Below are 16,610 nucleotides of genomic sequence, written 5' to 3'. Positions count from 1 at the left end.
CTGCGTAGACACACATCAGTGCAGACTGACTCAGACTGTGTTTATGAATCAGTCTGTGATTATTTGCAATCTTTCACCGATCTTCAGTCGCTTTTCTATTTTTGCTTTAGCGTGTTGGAGCTGTTAGGAGTTCTTTTGTTTCTGAATATGATTTTGTGACTGTTTGCACCAAAGACAAAATTCAGCATTTAAGAAGCGCAAGAAAGTAGAGCTGGGAGGTGTGTTGCTTTATAACATAGATACAGATTCCTGCTTGGCTGATGTAGTTTGGTTCCATCCGCCCATTTTCTACCACTTAACGGGGTTGTGGGCCCTTTCCATCTGCTGCTTCAGCCCCTCTGTCGGGTGTAGAGGACTTGCCAGTCTAATAATAAACTCTAGGTTTCCTCTAGATTAGCACTGCTTCCCTTTATGTAAGGCTTTGACTTTGAGGTGCTTAAAGCGTGACTGGGTAACACCAAAGTCCTTCTCGAAGTCTTCGCCCAGTCGTTTGGATAAAATAAATAATTATTTAAATAAATGTAATTTCAGTGGATTCAGATCAGCATTAAAACCGCATATAAAGAGTCACAGGTCAAGTTTAATAAAAACCACCTAAAGGTTATCTCCGCCCGGATGCGTGCTCCTCAGTACGGCTGTGAAATTCTCCCGTGGATTTTAATTTCGGGTTATTAGTGTCTGAGGCTCCACACCTCAGAGTGTTTGGAACAAATGGAGAATGAGGACAAGTACAGATTTCTACTGAACCCATGGTAACATGTGAGGTAAATGGAGCTTTTATTTGGTTTGAAGCTGAAGTTTATAAAAGTCAGTCAGCCTGATTGAACATCAGATGGTCTGTAAGTATTTCCAGTGGGGAAATAGTTTTGGTTTACAAGGATTTTCTGCACCTTTACTGTGTAAAAACAGCTTTTTTTTGCCTGTGGACTTCATAACATTCCTACATTGTCTCACATTGTTTTTGTTTACATCTCAGAATAAAGATCCAGGTTATCTTTATGGTTAAATTGAGCATCTGTCTGTCAAAGGAAGAACGGACATGGTCAGCTGACCCAGCAAAGATCCACACTTTTAGTCCAAAGCACAGTTAAAACTTCCTGCAGCGTGTACGGGATGATTACACGAGACTCTGTGGGAAAGTATTTTCTTCCGGGTTTTAATTGTTGCTGTTGTTCTCAGCTTGTAGAAGAATTAACAGTTGTGGCCAATTTAAATGCAAACGCAGTTTGAGGGTGTCGGGAGGGTTCAGCGGGTTGAGCAGTGGTTCCAAAGGCGCCGCAGCTTTTTCATCAACCGCTGTAACGCAGTTTAAATTGAAAGGTAATGTGCTGTGACTCGAGTGTTTTTAAGGCACTGCAGCGTCAGTCCAGCACCACTGAAGGTTACAAGGGTGACGGCGTCTGCGGCGTCAGCAGGACGCGCCCGTCTTTAACAAGATCGATCGCCAATAATCGAATTTACTGCAAATATCGGCGGTGGGTCCCGCTGGTGTGACGCCCGCCAGCAGGTGATGTTTAGAAGCCATTTACATGTTTGCAATCGCCTGAAGTGAAGCGAATAATACGAACACGTGAACCCTGAAAAGATGTTTAATACTTCACCTGAAGCCGGACTCGACGTGTGTGCATGTGCGAGCAGATCGGTTATGAAACGTGCCTTTTTTTAAAAAACAGCCCTAAACTTCCTTCTTATCATCTGAAGAGCAGCGTGTCCGACATCATCAGCATTAATCCTTTTCTTTAAAAATGACAATCTGTGTTTGCCAAAAGAAAACTTACATGTTTTTCATTTCTTTGTTTTTCTTCCATAAGTTTACGTCTTGTGTTTCTGGTATTTGTTTAGAGATCTGGCTGTAATGTTTCTGCTTTAATGGATATTCTGTTTTTTTATTATTTGGTTTTTATGACTCACAAAAAAGTTAAATAAATGAAATAAATGATTTATATTCATCTGAAGTGCATCAGCCTTGAAGGAAAACTTTCCTAACCCTCGGTGACTTCAGCCTTTTGTCAAACATTTAGGACTCAAACAAATCTGGCCTCTATTGTACCGTCATTTTCTATTAACCGCTGAGATACGCTGCATGACCACATGAACAAAGTGGCTCAAGATAACTTTCTCTTTTGTGCTACAGCATCAGCTCTGTTGTGTTTCTGAATTTGTGATAAAAACTTGGAAGCTGATTTGTTGTCCCTGGTGGAGGTCCAGGTCGACGCACTGTATCGACCGTTACTTCAAAACTGATCGAGTTTGTTAATGGAAAAGAAAAATCATATTTTTCTCTGTTTTGAAACCTTATGTGATGACGAGGGACGGATCAGACTGAAATCTTTGGCTTTGTTACATTTAGAATGACAAAAATGTGCAAAATTGATCCGAATACGATGCCTGAGCCTGTAAACTCATGAAAGGTTTCCACAGACCTTCTATAGGAGCAGACGTTACATCTGCGTTCTGCTTCTACACCTTTTATACAGCCGATTACGTCATGTGAGAGAATACCATCATTGCATCATGTCAGTTTGTGCAGCATCTTGTCTCCGAGATATTCCACGATCAGCTGTGAGCGGATTATATCACAGTGGAAGTGTTTAGGAACCACAGCAACTCAGCCACAGAGTGAAATACAGAGGGGGGCACTGAATGCGTGAAAGGGACCAACTGCAAACCTCCTCTGGCATTAACATCCGCACAAAAACTGTGTGCCGGGAGCTTCATGACGTAGGCGTCACTGGTGGAGTAGCTCCTGTTGGTGTTGAGGTGGCCCACCGACAGGACACCAGTCCAGAACTGGTTTCATGCATTTCTACCAAAACTAAAAACCGGAACGGCACCACCAGATCGCTGAAAATTCAAACCAAATAAGAGGAGCTGCTTCAGGACATTTTAGAGTAAACAAGCTAACACAGCACAAACAGCACCGTGATAGGCCAGATGTTTTCTATTGTTTACATTTCTAAGGTCCAGACAGGTCTTTATTTATTTCATATTGAAGACCGAGCAAGGAGAAGACGGCCAGGGTGGAAGATTTCCTGAGATGGTGTTCAGAGGTTTCAGAAAGTCAAGCATTTTAACCAGCAGAGTAGCAAAAACTACTAAACCATAACTGACTCTCCAAAATGATCAAATCCTCCTGTAAGAGTCAATCGAATTACAAGAGTTTGTGTCCGTTCACAGAATCATACATACATTTTCTTCTGCTTTTCTAACTCAGCGTTGCTGGAGTCTGTCTCAGCCGTTACAGGGTGGGAGGCGGGGCCATCAGTCTGTCTCATGGCCAACACATAAATTACAAACAAGCGTTCATACCGAGGGCCACTTTAGAGTCCCCAGTGCACCCCGTGCATGTCTTTGGACCGAGGAAGCCAGGTAACCCTGAGAGATCCCGCAGGCACGTGAAGAACATGCAAACTCCACGCAGAGAGGCCTCGACTGGATTCAAACCTTCCTGCTGAGGACGACGGTGACCGCATCGCTGTGCTGCCCTATCAGGGTCCTGAAAATACAAAAACACACATTCCTCCGACTCTATTCCCTGGAATTGGATGCATGAATCAGAGTCTCGTACCACGTTCTTGCATTCATACTTTCACACACTCACCGTCGGCAGTATTTGTATCTGCTCTGCAGGTAATTGGCATCTCCTTTTTTTCCAGCCCTCTTCACCTCGATCTTCCCTGAAGCATGCCGCCATATTTATTTTTATTGATACTCGAGATGGCTGTTTTTATTATCGAAGCAAGCCTCCCCCTCTGAATTCCAATCCCAGCAGGGCTGCTCCGGTGTAATTTAATTTACCCTCTGTCCTTTTATGTATGTGGGATGTGCCTGCGTGTTTGGGGGCAGAGCTTTAATTGGAAATGCAAACTTAATTAATTCACAGCGTTTTTAATTGCTGCATGGTTTATTCAGCACGGCGGCGTGAAGAGAGCGCGCGTACTGGCTGCCTCACGCCTGCAAATATTTGATCACCTGGGGTGATATTGGGGATATTTTTTAACTGCTGGCTTCATCAGAACTAATCAAAAAGCTCGAACCTGCTCTCTTCTCCGCTGAAGCGTCAGATAATCTGCAGAATTAAACTCCTGTCTCTCATTAAAAACACGATTTTGATGAATTTTCTACATCCTTTAAAAAAAGTTTTCTCTCGTTTCACTTTGAATTAACGTTAAAGTGTCATGTTAGTAAAAGTGCCACGCTATTTATTTATTCATTTATTTCTTTTTTAAAGAAATACAAATTAAATACAAATTAAAAATATTATTTTGGCTCCAGGCAGCTGGAATTAACTCGGAAACGTTTGGATTTTTGAAGGCTGCTGGGTAAGAAGGTGACCTCTCACAGTGAAAATGTTTGGGATGTGACCTGTTACCGTGCTTGAAATGGTTTATTTTAATGCACTACAGTCTTTTATTAGACCTGCCGAGTAGGTTTTTCTCTCCTGAACTTTAACAAACTCCAGAGAACAAACACTTTGCAGGGCTGTGTTCTCATGAACCTGATTGTTCTTACAGAAAATCTCGTGCCAGACAGATTTTCTCTCAATATAAAGAAAACTATAATGACATTATGCCAAACTCTAGTTGGCAGTCAAAGGTAAGAGAGCGCTTTAACATTCACTCTGTAAGAATGGACTGATTCAAAGCCAACTTCTGGACTTTTTCCTTTCAGTTCCACGATGACTTTGACAATCACCTTTAAATCTCACACAGACATCATGTTTCCCAGAGAATCAAAGGGTTAAAAATTCCCTGAAAAACACTTTTCTGTTGTGATGCTGCACATGTAACAACCAGCAACAACCAGTTCAAACCTGGAAGCAAAGCAGTGAAAAAATGTTCATTTAAAGGTTTAGTTCAATCAAATCTAAGAAAATCAGCAGGACACGGCTTCATGCACACCTGTGCACCACAAAAAACACCACAGAGGCTTCAGTTTGCATGAAGACTCTGGAGCAATGAAAAAAAGGCTCACCTGGTCTGTTGAGTCCAGATTTACTCGTTCTGTGCCATTGGAGGACGGGCAGCACCCAGCATGCATCGCTCCTACCATCACATTATGATCTGGGGCCGCTTCTGTCGGTCAGCTCCAGCAAACTGAGGTCATCTGACAACCTGAACAGACCGAATGACCAGGTTTCTCTATCAGAGGATTTTTCCACGAGGACGTTGCCGATTATGAAGATTCAAACTCAGATTATGAATCCAGACTATGGGCAGAAATCTGTGCCATCAGAAACTGAATTTGAATAAGTTGAATTTGAATTTGAATTGCTCAGATTGAATCTGAATTATAACTTGAATAAATGCTTTTGAAAACTGAATTTGAATTAGTCTAATTTGAATTTGAATTTATGGTTTGAAAATGATCATCACTAAATTGAAATTGAATTTTATATTTTGAAAATGAATTGATTTGCTTTGAAACTGCATTTTATCCTTTAAAAATTCAGCTCTCGAATAATTTCAGTTTCACTTCCAAAATTCAGTTTTTTGGGACTTACATCCGGTTCCGGTTCAAGCGCAGATTAATAGAACTACGTTTTACTAGCGGACCGGAAGTGTTACTGACGGGAATCTACAGCGTCTTGAGCTGAATTAAGACTTCAGAAGTCATTCGTCATGTCAAATGACCAGCGGATAAACTCTCAGGTTGGTAATAAATGTATTACATGTATAAGAACAAGCGTCATGTTAACAAATGATAGCCGTACGGTAACTTTTATGCTTATTGTAGCTGCTAGCTAAAAACGCTAATTTAGCGTAGTTTGCCCTGGATTCAGCTTCGACAAACAAATATGATCGACTGTTTCTAGTAGAATTCCAAAGTTGTCATCTTGGACCCTCTCAGAGTACCCCCTCTGTATGCTTGCAGAGACCCCTACAGGAGGGAAACATGCAAAACGGTGTCCAAACCTTTGTGTTTTAGCTTTATTTATGTCTTACACAGCATCCAAACTCTTTAGCTAACTTAATAACTTTAGCTAAAGTGAATAGTTAAGATAGTATTAAAATAGATTTATTTATTTAGTTATTTATTTAGTAACTATTTTTAATTTAAATAAAAAAATTGTTACTTTTTCAAAAGCATTTATTCAAGTTACAATTCAGATTCAATCTGAGCAATTCAAATTTAACTTATTCAAATTCAGTTTCTGATGGCACAGATTTCTGCCCATAGCAGACATTCACCTGATCTTTGAAATCATTCAGATATGCTGGAGGAGACTTAACACAGCAGGCCGATCATCTCCCTCCGTGTTTACGTCATCGCTTCTTTACAATGACGTTCTTCTTTCTTGCTCTGTCAAATATTATTTCTCTGCAGTTAAATTCCCTCTGTGTCTTTGCTGAGCTCTTTTGATAGTCATGGGAATCTGACCAGATTTGTCCTTGTGAGGACGGACACACACACACACTGCCATCTGCAGTCGCATCTATTCTGGCCTACAGCTTTATTACTAGATTTATTTACTGAGGCTGGGTCAGGTGCCTCTGCGAGCCCTGCTTGGCCCCTCAGGTGAGCCCCGGCGGTGGAGGCGATTATGACTCTATCAGCAGCTCTTATTAAGTGTCAGCAGCAGCAGGCAGGGCGCCGTGGCCGCTGTGGAGGGAAATCAGTCGCCGCGTGCCGTTTCAAGCCACTCGCCGCTCATTAACAGGTCACATGTCTCTTCTGTCTGCAGCCGTGTGGTACAGCCAGCATGGCTGAGAGCTTTAGTTCACCTTGCCTCGCTAATAGAAGTCATTTCAGACGATAGGAGCAAACACAGTCGTTACAAGGTAAGACGTGAACGCACCATCTACAAACTGCTTTTGTTTCATCGTCGCTCACGTCTGAATTTAACTGCCTGAGGTTTTAGCCCATTTGGAGCTCCATCCCAGCCAGGTGCAGTCTCATCTTGTAATGACAGATGGTTTTCTTTTAATTCCAGACAGATGCTTCCCTTTTTTAAATGGCCTTCTTTTCGCTGCCCTCCCTCGTGCCTCGCTGCTGTGAGGTTCATTAGCACAAACGGGGCTTAGCAAAAGTCTTGGAGAGAGATTAGGGTCACAGCATTTTAGGGATGCTGGCCAAGCCCTGACTGAGCTGCTGTGACAGCCTGATCGTCATGCAGGACGGAGCGGGGTTGTCTGTCTGCGCTGACGGGAGGCGCTCTTTAAACTTTAACAGCATCTGCATAACTGTGAGGAGCTGCGTCCTCAAACCGAGCCTCCAGACAGGAGGGAGGGAGGCAGGGAGGGGGTGTTTCTGCAGCCACGGGTGACCTCATGGGCAAGAGATTCACTTCACTTCAGCTTTAACATGAGATATTTGCTCATCCCACATGTGGGAAATCCTTTTACAACAGCAGTCAGTATAATAATAATTATACTCTTCTTCATTCAGCTGCTCCCTTTAGGATTTGCCACAGCAGATCATCTTCCTCCATCTCTGTCACACCGACCCTCTGCATCATCTCGGCTCCATCTTTATCCTCCTCTGCCCAGTATATCCAGTCTCCCTCCTCAGCTCACACCAGCCTCTAATGTGACTCATTTCTGCTCACTCCCATTGAACATCTGAACATCTTCAGCTCCTCCTCCTGCCCGATGTCCGTGTCAGACCCAACCATGCATCACAGGTCTCACTGCCATCTTCCAAACCTTTCCTTTCACTCTCGCTGCTCTCCTTTTGTCTAATGCTAAGACTTCCAATCGGTAAACATGCTACTCTACCTCTTAAATTACAGCCACGTTGCATTTTTTGGGGCACTTATTTTAAAAATGTATCTAAATGATCTTCATTTCAGTGGTCACTGGGACACAGACATGGTGAGTATTTAAATGGGGTCAAATCTCCTGAAAAGATTAAAGCGTTGATGACGTTGGCTTGATGATGATAAAGTAACAGGAGGAAACAACTCCCACCCACCTCCTCAGCTCTTCAAGGGGGACATGCCCGAAACACTTCACCTACTGTAGGAGGTGCGCAGGAGGCGTCTCTCCATGTGGAGGAGTGCCACGCCATCAGGAGGTTCTGTGGGGCTTCAGCGCTTTGTGGATCAGGTGGAGGTCACTGGTTACGGGGACATGAAACATTAAACGCAGAGTACAGAGCCCGAAAAGCAGAACTGCAGTGAAAGAAAATGAAAAATGTTTGCTTGATTATTTTCTTTGCAGCACTACTGATTAGCTGATAAAGTCAGAGAATGGGTCAAAGGTCAGATAGGGATAATATTATAAAATCTTTTCATTGTTTCTAAAAACTAGATCAACACTTTCAGGCGTCATTCTCAAAAACAGTGAAGCATTTTTATCATTGGTCTGTCCAAATTCATGGGCTGCTTCCTCCTGAGGCCGCATTTGTAGACCGATTACGTCACAGCGACGCGCCGAAGGCTGTCCAAATTCGTAGACTCCTCCGAATGCCGCCGACAAATGCGTCCTCCTTTTCCCCGAATTTGAAGGATGGGTCTGGTGTGTCCTTCGTGGCCCACCATATCCCAGAATTCATAGCACCGCCCAGCCAAACTCCAGTTTCCAATAATGGCGGCCGCTACTAAGTTTTAAAATTACTCTTACTATTCTTTCTGGGTCACAAAATAAACTTTTAACATATTTTCAGGCGAGAAAATAGCTGAGTAAACATCAAATATCTGCTCGGTTTATCAAGATATCGCATATTTGCAAAAGTGCTTCGACGTTTTCGGAGACGTCTGCTACCCACCAGCTCGACAGCTCGCCAGGAGCTCGAAGGTCACTGAACTCCCGGCACATCATTTTCAGATCACCGCGGACTTTCGCTACTCAGGTTAAACGTAATATGTAAGTCACTTAGACAACCTAAAAATATTATTGTTGGGCTTTTTTCAGTGTTTCGTTTGTTCGTGAGTAAATCGGTTTGGCTGAGATTAAAGTTATTAGATTAGATAAAATAAAACTTTATTAATCCCCCGGGTGGGTTCCTCCTTGGTTTTTACACAGCTGAATAAACATCAAACAGAAAACCGATTAAACAGAAGTGTGAGACGTTTACTTCCGGCCTACTCGACCTCCTGAGGACCCGGCCCACGTAGACCACGAAGGCCGGGTCCTTAGGAGGATGCAGCCCATGAATTTGGACACGACCATTGTCTTTATTTCAGAGGCGTTCAGAGCAGTGAAGGAGGATTTAGTTTCCTCTTCTTTAAACTGTAGACAGGACAGTAAAGTCCGTTTTTATTGGTTTAACATATCCTCAAACAGCACAGCTTGAATGGTTTGTATTATAGAAACCGTTTGGGGGGGCGTGGCCACACGATGCCACAAAGGCCGGCGCTGTAGTTGAATATTCTGCGGCTGTCGTGTCTGGACAGCGTGTCAGTGCGTGATTAATAATCCTCACACTCGGCGTGCAGATGAACTTTAGCATGATTTTTACATTCAGCAGGCACACGCGTGTGTTTGTGTTCAGGCTTAAACCTACATCGATGTTCACTTTTCCATTTAAAATCCAGCTGGAATTTTATTCAGTGGCTCTTATTTGTTTTTATATCGTTAAAGGTCCCATCAGTCCACCTTAAACAAGCTGCCACTGTGGTCTGATGCTTATTTTTTACCATCAGGGAGAGCCAACTCCCTGCATGCTTGGATATTTGTTAGTTAGATGTGGATGCGTGTGTTCAGTAAATACTTGAGTGTTAGTTTCAGTTTCATCCTCATCCACCGAGCGCTACAGCGCGGCTCCTCCAGGAATTCAGCGCTAAATGAGAAAACTGAACGAGGTAAAAACGAATAAACAGCTTTGCAGAAATGTGTGCTGCTAACATCTCTTCCTTTTCCGAGAATGAGAATTTCTCCTCGATGTAAAACGAGCTCGTCACCCGTGAGCCTCTGCAGGATGACAGGTCTGCAGGATGGCGTCTCAGGCAGCTTTTAGGTCAACGAGCATCTCGCTGCTCTCTGCTGTCAGCTCGCCGCTTCACTGAGAAAGCTCTTTGCTGGAGCTGGACACTCTGACACCTGTCTGCTTAACAGACTCGGTCCGTGACACGGCGCTCGGCGAAGCCTCTCTGTCGTTCACGAACACTCACACACGACTCCATCCTGTACTGGAGCCCTGCAGGTGATCTCCTGCCTGCAGATTTATAGCGTAACCAGATGGCAGCAGCGATACATCGTAGCCGTGCTCCTGCTACATATTACATATTTAATCTGGGCAGTTCAACCAGACGCACATTAACTCAACTCTTTAAAGTTCGTATATTTTATGTGCTGCTGATGACACTTTGAAGTTTACTGTGCACGGGCGACTGTGGAGAAACAGCTGGTTTAGCTGGAGTGGATAAATATGGTCCGAGTGCTTATTATTTAAATTCTCGAATATTAACTGCAGAATGTTTTAGTTACCTGCTGTAACGTAAAACAAAAACATTTCTTCATAGGAGTCCGAGGGGACCGACTCACTTCTGGAGAACTTTACAGCAGAAGTAAAAATGTTTACGGCCCGATAGCGAGAACAGATTCAGTCTCTGCAGCTGCTGTTAACCTTCAAAGATATGTTTGTCTGACCGTAACACTGGTGGGTACAGACAGAGCCTCTAATCTGAGGCATTGACCTGGAGTTATTGGAGCTTTTTGGAGAATCTGTCAAATAACAGATATCTATGTTTTTGCTGTGCATCCTTACAGTGCAGAAATGCAACCACCCTCTTGTCCAGATATTGTTATTTGAAACTCCCGGCCTGCAGGAGGAAATCATCTTGTATTAGGCAGCTGCAGGATCACAGACCAGACACTATCAATCATCGAAATTACACCTTTTAAAAGATACACCTTTAATAAGTCCATCCATCCATCGCTGCTTTTCTAAACTATTCCAGTGGGACACAGAGGTATTCCCAAGCCAACAAAAAGATATAAGCTTCCCAGTGTGTCCTGAATCTTACCCCAAACACCTCACTGAGGAGGTGTCCAGGAAGCATCCTAGTCAGATACTGAACCGGCTCCGATGTGGAGGAATAAATTCCGAATAACTGAGCTCCTTGTCCCATATCTCTAAAGCTGCGTACACACGGTCACTATCCAGGCTCTGGCTGACTTGTTAATTTACTACCAGGTAGTATATCAGTCATGGGTGTTCTTCACTCTTATTGGTTGGTGTTTTAATCACGCCTGGAGGTTTACATATGTTTGTCTCTGGCCCCGCCCACTTCTCCACCAGCACCCGTAGTTGCTTGAAGTTGTGGCAAATCATTCACTTTCTATAGTCTCTGGTTTCTATGCTGCACTCATAATTATTGATCTATCCATGCAGTCAGTGGATACAGTTGCTAACCAAGCTAGCTAAACACGACATCAGCCGAAATGCTAATGCTAAGAGTTCAAAATGAGCTGTAAACCAATGGGTGATGCCATGGTGTCTACGTCCATCTTTAAATACAGTCTGTTTTTCTTACATTACACCATCACTTCAAGAAAGCGTCCGTGGCTTTAAAGATGTGAGCTATTTCAGCTTGATGGTGATGAGTGAGGTGTTTCTCTTCATGTTCCCAGCTTCTTTCACTTCCTGCCTGTTTGTAGACGCTGATGGCAGCGCTGCCGGCCTGTGTGTACCCAGCCTCAAAGGTTAAAGGGCGCTGAGACAGAGCTGCCATGTTTGGACCTGCTGCTCATATACTCTTTCACTGCCCCACCGTCTGGGGAACAAAAGCAAACGGCCTGTGTTTTGGCAGGAACTCAGTTTTCTTTGGGATTTTAGGGTATTTTCTTCTAAAGTTTAACCTGGAAAAGAATTCTGCAGCGTCTTTCTTTGTGAACTCTGTCACTTTATTTGAAGGGTTCAAACAGAACCTGCCAGTTATTGGAAGCCCAGAGCTTACTGTGATGTGCTCCAACATTAGCTAACAACAGCTCGATGCTCTTTCTGTTACTGCTTTTGCAGCATTGCTGGAGCACTTTGGGCTGTATGTTCCACACTCGACTGTCACATAAGGCAGATATATTCCAGTTCTGCACATATGTACACACAGTATTTGACACGTGCTAATACACAAGCCCTTCTCGCTCCACTTCCTCTGCACTCTGATTGCTATAGGCTCAAGTTTGAGTGATGTGACTTGAGTGACGCATCACTCAGACACTCTGCAATTCATTCATAAAAGCATGGCGGTAAATTTAATGGAAAGATGCAGAAAACAATGAAGTTGATGAGCTGAAGGTTTTAGGAATTTAGGCTAAACTTAAAGCTGCTTGGTTGTAATACTGGGAACACTTGGGAAGCTTAGCAGAGGTAACCTGTGAGGTCAAGATGCTTTGTACCCAAGCAGCAATGATGAAGCCACTGTGTATGTGCAGCTGCCATAGACTCCCATGTTTAAATGTCAAACTCTACAGTAGAAATCAACACGTTTATACGTTCCTCTGAAATCTTTAGCATAATTCTCCTGTTTGAATTTGATTAAAGGACAATTATTTGCATTATTAGGGGTGTGGTCTGTTTGAATTCCAACATGGCCTCTGTCTGCTACGCTTCACCTCAGCTAATTGAGAGATAGAGAGATGAGAGATAGCCTTTATTTGTCAGTTGCAGGTCTTTTGCCCACAACCGAGATGACAGACCTTGCCGACCGTACATACAATTCACAAACATCACGTTGGGGAGAAAGGTCAGGCTAGGTAGCGAGGAAAAAAAACATTGAAATGTGTAACACAAAAGGATAATACAGGAATGCACAGATATCAACACACCATAGCACAATAAACACAGACAGCAACATGGGAAAGAGTTCCAGTCTGTACATCTGATCTGGGACCACTGCAATCTTTGACTGCGCCTCCAACTGACCCGATGTCCACATCAGAGGGGAGGAAAGCGTTGGAGGTGGCGTAGGATCCGGGGTAGTGCTTATCAGTATATGTATGTGTGTGCGTGTCCATAGTTCAGCTGAGACAGTGTCCTTCGCCCTGCCAGGCTAAGTAAACAGTCTTCCAGCCAACCCAAGTGGCCTTGTAGGGAATGGGAAGGAACAGACTAAACAGTCGTTATCAGGGAGTTTTGTTCAGTTCCGGCCTTGTAGCTGGCGCCGAGAGAGTATCCGCATGAAGTGATGTTATTTTTTTTACTTTAGTGCGAACAGCTCATATGAATTTCAAAGCAGTTCTACAGTCCAACACTGGTCTCTCAATCTCCCGTTGGAGAGCCGCGAGCTTCGCCATACTTGCGTTCTGTGATGTTGTCATTTCTTGTGCTCAAGGAGCCGATTCTGAGAACTCACGCCAGTGTGCCTCCCCGAGATGTCATCCAATTTTGCTCCCAGAGATGTTATTCCGAGCGAGCCCTTCTGAGATGTATCCAGTCTGCAGTCAGAGATGTTATTCTGAGTATTCACAGCAGCCGTAGCCTCTCCAAGATCTTATCCGTGCTGCACTCAATGAGCCCATTTTGAGAAACTCACGCCTCTCCCCTCGTTCTAATCCCAGCGGGCAGCTTTGTGGGGGTTTGAACAGCTGGTTCCACTTTCTTAATTCTTCGATAAGTCAGGGCCAAGCCAGCTCCGATCAGCCAGAACCCTGTTACCATGGTTCCGAATAGGTAGATATCTTCAGCACTCAGGCTCACCCAAGCCCAAACTTCTCGTTGAGAAAGGGGTGTCGATTACATTTAGGGACCAGTTGAGCCAATCCATAATTCCTCTTTTAGGTTTTAGAAACAGACTGTGAGAGAGTGTTCCAGGGAAAAGTAATACAAAAAAACCACGAGACTAGACAAGGACATAAGCAGGGAAGATAAGGGAGAGGAGAAAAAGTGCGTCCGCCTCCTCCAAGAGCCAAAGAAGCTAATTAGAGACCATGTTGGTGCTGTTGGTTTTCAAGCACTTTTAAATTACATCTGACAAATAATCTGGTTTCTGTGAGGTTAGTTGGGCTAAAGTACCATTTGGATGTTACTGAGCAGGTATCTGTGCACTGCACTTGTTCAGGATGCTGAAGCTTCAGAACTGAAGCCTGAGCAAACCAGTGGGTGATGTCACAGTGGCTACATCCATCTCTTATATACAGTCTGTGCATGTGATGTAAGTAAAGATGTCTGATGATGATTTATATACACAGACTAATCCCTACAAATGTAAAATTAACTGATTGTTTTAAGAACTCTGAGATTAGATGTGTTATGTTTTGGCACACATAGACCTCCTCTGCTGGACACGCTGCAGGTTACTCTGTTTAAACACCTCAGTCCAGAAAAGGACTCCAACTCTTCTCGTCTTCCAAATAAAGCAGCTGGCTTGAGGCTGTGTTCAGGGTCTTTTATCAGATTTGCTGAGTAGTAAAATAAAGAGTAAAACTACCATCAGGGCGGATAAGGTGCCGCCTGGCTTCATCCAGTCTTGGCTGGGACTGAATATCCCATCTGTGCTAAATTGCCTCTAAAATGTTGCAGATACGCAAACGTCCTAAATTTTTTGCAACTTTTCCAAAAAGATAAACTGGACAGTTTTTATGCCATTGTAGAGTTTAAGTGGAGCTTGGATTAAATAGTGTCTGAGGCATTTTCCTCCCACTGTGACAGAAAAACCAAGCTGGCAGCAAACAGCAGTGATTTTATGGAAATCTTTGGCTTCAAAAAGGTGCAATTAACACTCACTGAACTATTCATATAGTTCAAACTAAACTAACTTCTTGAGACCAGTGATAGACTGGGAGGGATTGTTGTAGTTTTTATTTTACATAACTGGCTCATGAAGACTTGAAGGCAATCATGTTGCAATCAAACATCCCTTAACCCCTGCAGAGGCCGCAGTTTGTGTCTTCTCTCTTTGCACATCTTGTGAATTTGCATGAGAAGAAAGAGCAGCATTAGTCTCTGTCAGCGGGATGACACAGAGATGGCGTGTTTTCCAGGCAAGCTGTGAGTCTGATGTGAGAGATAAGACTCTGCTTCATCCCTCCAAGCTGTCTGAAGCCTCGTCATCCATCACCGGGCGATGCTGCGATGTGCGCTACATGCCAGACTCGCTGAATTACATCCCCGCATATGTCACATACATATGTACCTGCAAACTGCTGCTTCTGCTATCTATGAAACATCTCAAAAACAAATGTTGAGGTTTTAACTCAGCTGAAATGTGTCTTCTGCCTTAAAAATCATAGTTTTAACTCTGTGAAGCCAGACTGGCAACTACTACATGTTTTACATAGAGGTTACTGGTGCAATTGTTTTTACCACTTTTCTTTTAAACCATCTTTCTCCTGATTGGCTGTCCTTCATAAACTGGAGGTTTAACCCTTTAAGACCTACCATAGAACCAAGTCCGCCAGAGCTTATATTATATTTTTACATGCTGTGGAGCCATTTTTGGGAGCATTTCAAGTTGCTATACATCAATACAACCATTATAGCCAAAATTGTAATAATATGCATGCATTAAGTGCATAGTAATTACATAAATTGCAAAAAAGTGCAATAAACTACAAAAAAATTGAAAATCGTTTTTGTTTTTTTAACATATATTTCTAGTTAGAGAAATTTAAGAGGCTTATCCCTCAAAACTGTAAATACAAAAAAGTTGCACAAAATAGTTTCCCACCACAGGAAATTTATTTTGAGTGTCTTCATAGTTTTATTTTTGAAATACACCAATTTTTATATACTGCAGGAAAAACGAAAATAAATATTATAATGCAAATTTGCAAAAAAGCCACATATGCATCAAAATAAACTATTTCCAGCAGTGCAATATGAGTCCTAAGCATCCCAGAAACGACACAGAAAGTCATAAAGTCAAACATAACCTTTAAAAACACCAGTATAGGCTCATAAGGTCCTGATGGTAAAAAACTACATTTCCGCGAAAATGACGTCACTTCCGGTTTCGGGCAGGTCATGGCGGACATGCAAAAGTTCGCGCTGACGTCTATTCCAACGTCTATGAACAGCTGATCGGATCGGCAAAACGTGTTTCTGGAATATTATGTTTTTGTTGCTGCAAGTGCTTTTTATGCAGTTTTTGCAAAGCTATATGTGGAAGGAAACTGTGACCGAGGACAAGCTGATGGCATAAGATGTAAGTACAACTCCTCCGGTTTCATATGCAAAAAAATTATTGCGCTAGCTCACGTGGTTGCAGTGCTACCGGGATTTAAATGTAGTTGCGCAAAACAGAGCGTGCCCGCTCCGACCGGTTTTAAAGGGTCAAAGAGCAAGGGGTGGGGCTTAATGTCCATATTAGGGATATCCACTCACAATGATTTACACATTCAAAAAGTATAAACACCTGTCTGAGCATTTGGAGCAGTCTGAATGCTGACCACTCGCTCGCAGGGATTACGTCTACATGCACTGACATCATTACTTGAAGCTCTGGCCATGTTTAATATGAGCATCTGGCACTGAAACATTCACTCATTTGGTTTAGTTCAGGCACCAAATCTACCAGTCCTGAAGAAACACCCTTCAGTCTTATGTGTGGGGGCGTGGCATAGATTGTCCACCAGAGGTCACTCTGCTACTTTGAGCAGCCTTCATTCTGGGAATCCATCCTACCCGTTGTTTCTGCGCTTGCGCACAACACGAGATTAAGTGGCAAACCGTCCTGCCTTTGTGAATGTGACCTACAAGCATACTTTAACGGGCAAAGTTAAGAGGCA

This window comes from Neolamprologus brichardi, chromosome 4 (genome assembly GCF_056152115.1).
Source record: "Neolamprologus brichardi isolate AB-2024 chromosome 4, ASM5615211v1, whole genome shotgun sequence".
In the NCBI taxonomy this organism is placed as follows: domain Eukaryota; kingdom Metazoa; phylum Chordata; class Actinopteri; order Cichliformes; family Cichlidae; genus Neolamprologus; species Neolamprologus brichardi.
This window is presented reverse-complemented; position numbering follows the sequence as displayed.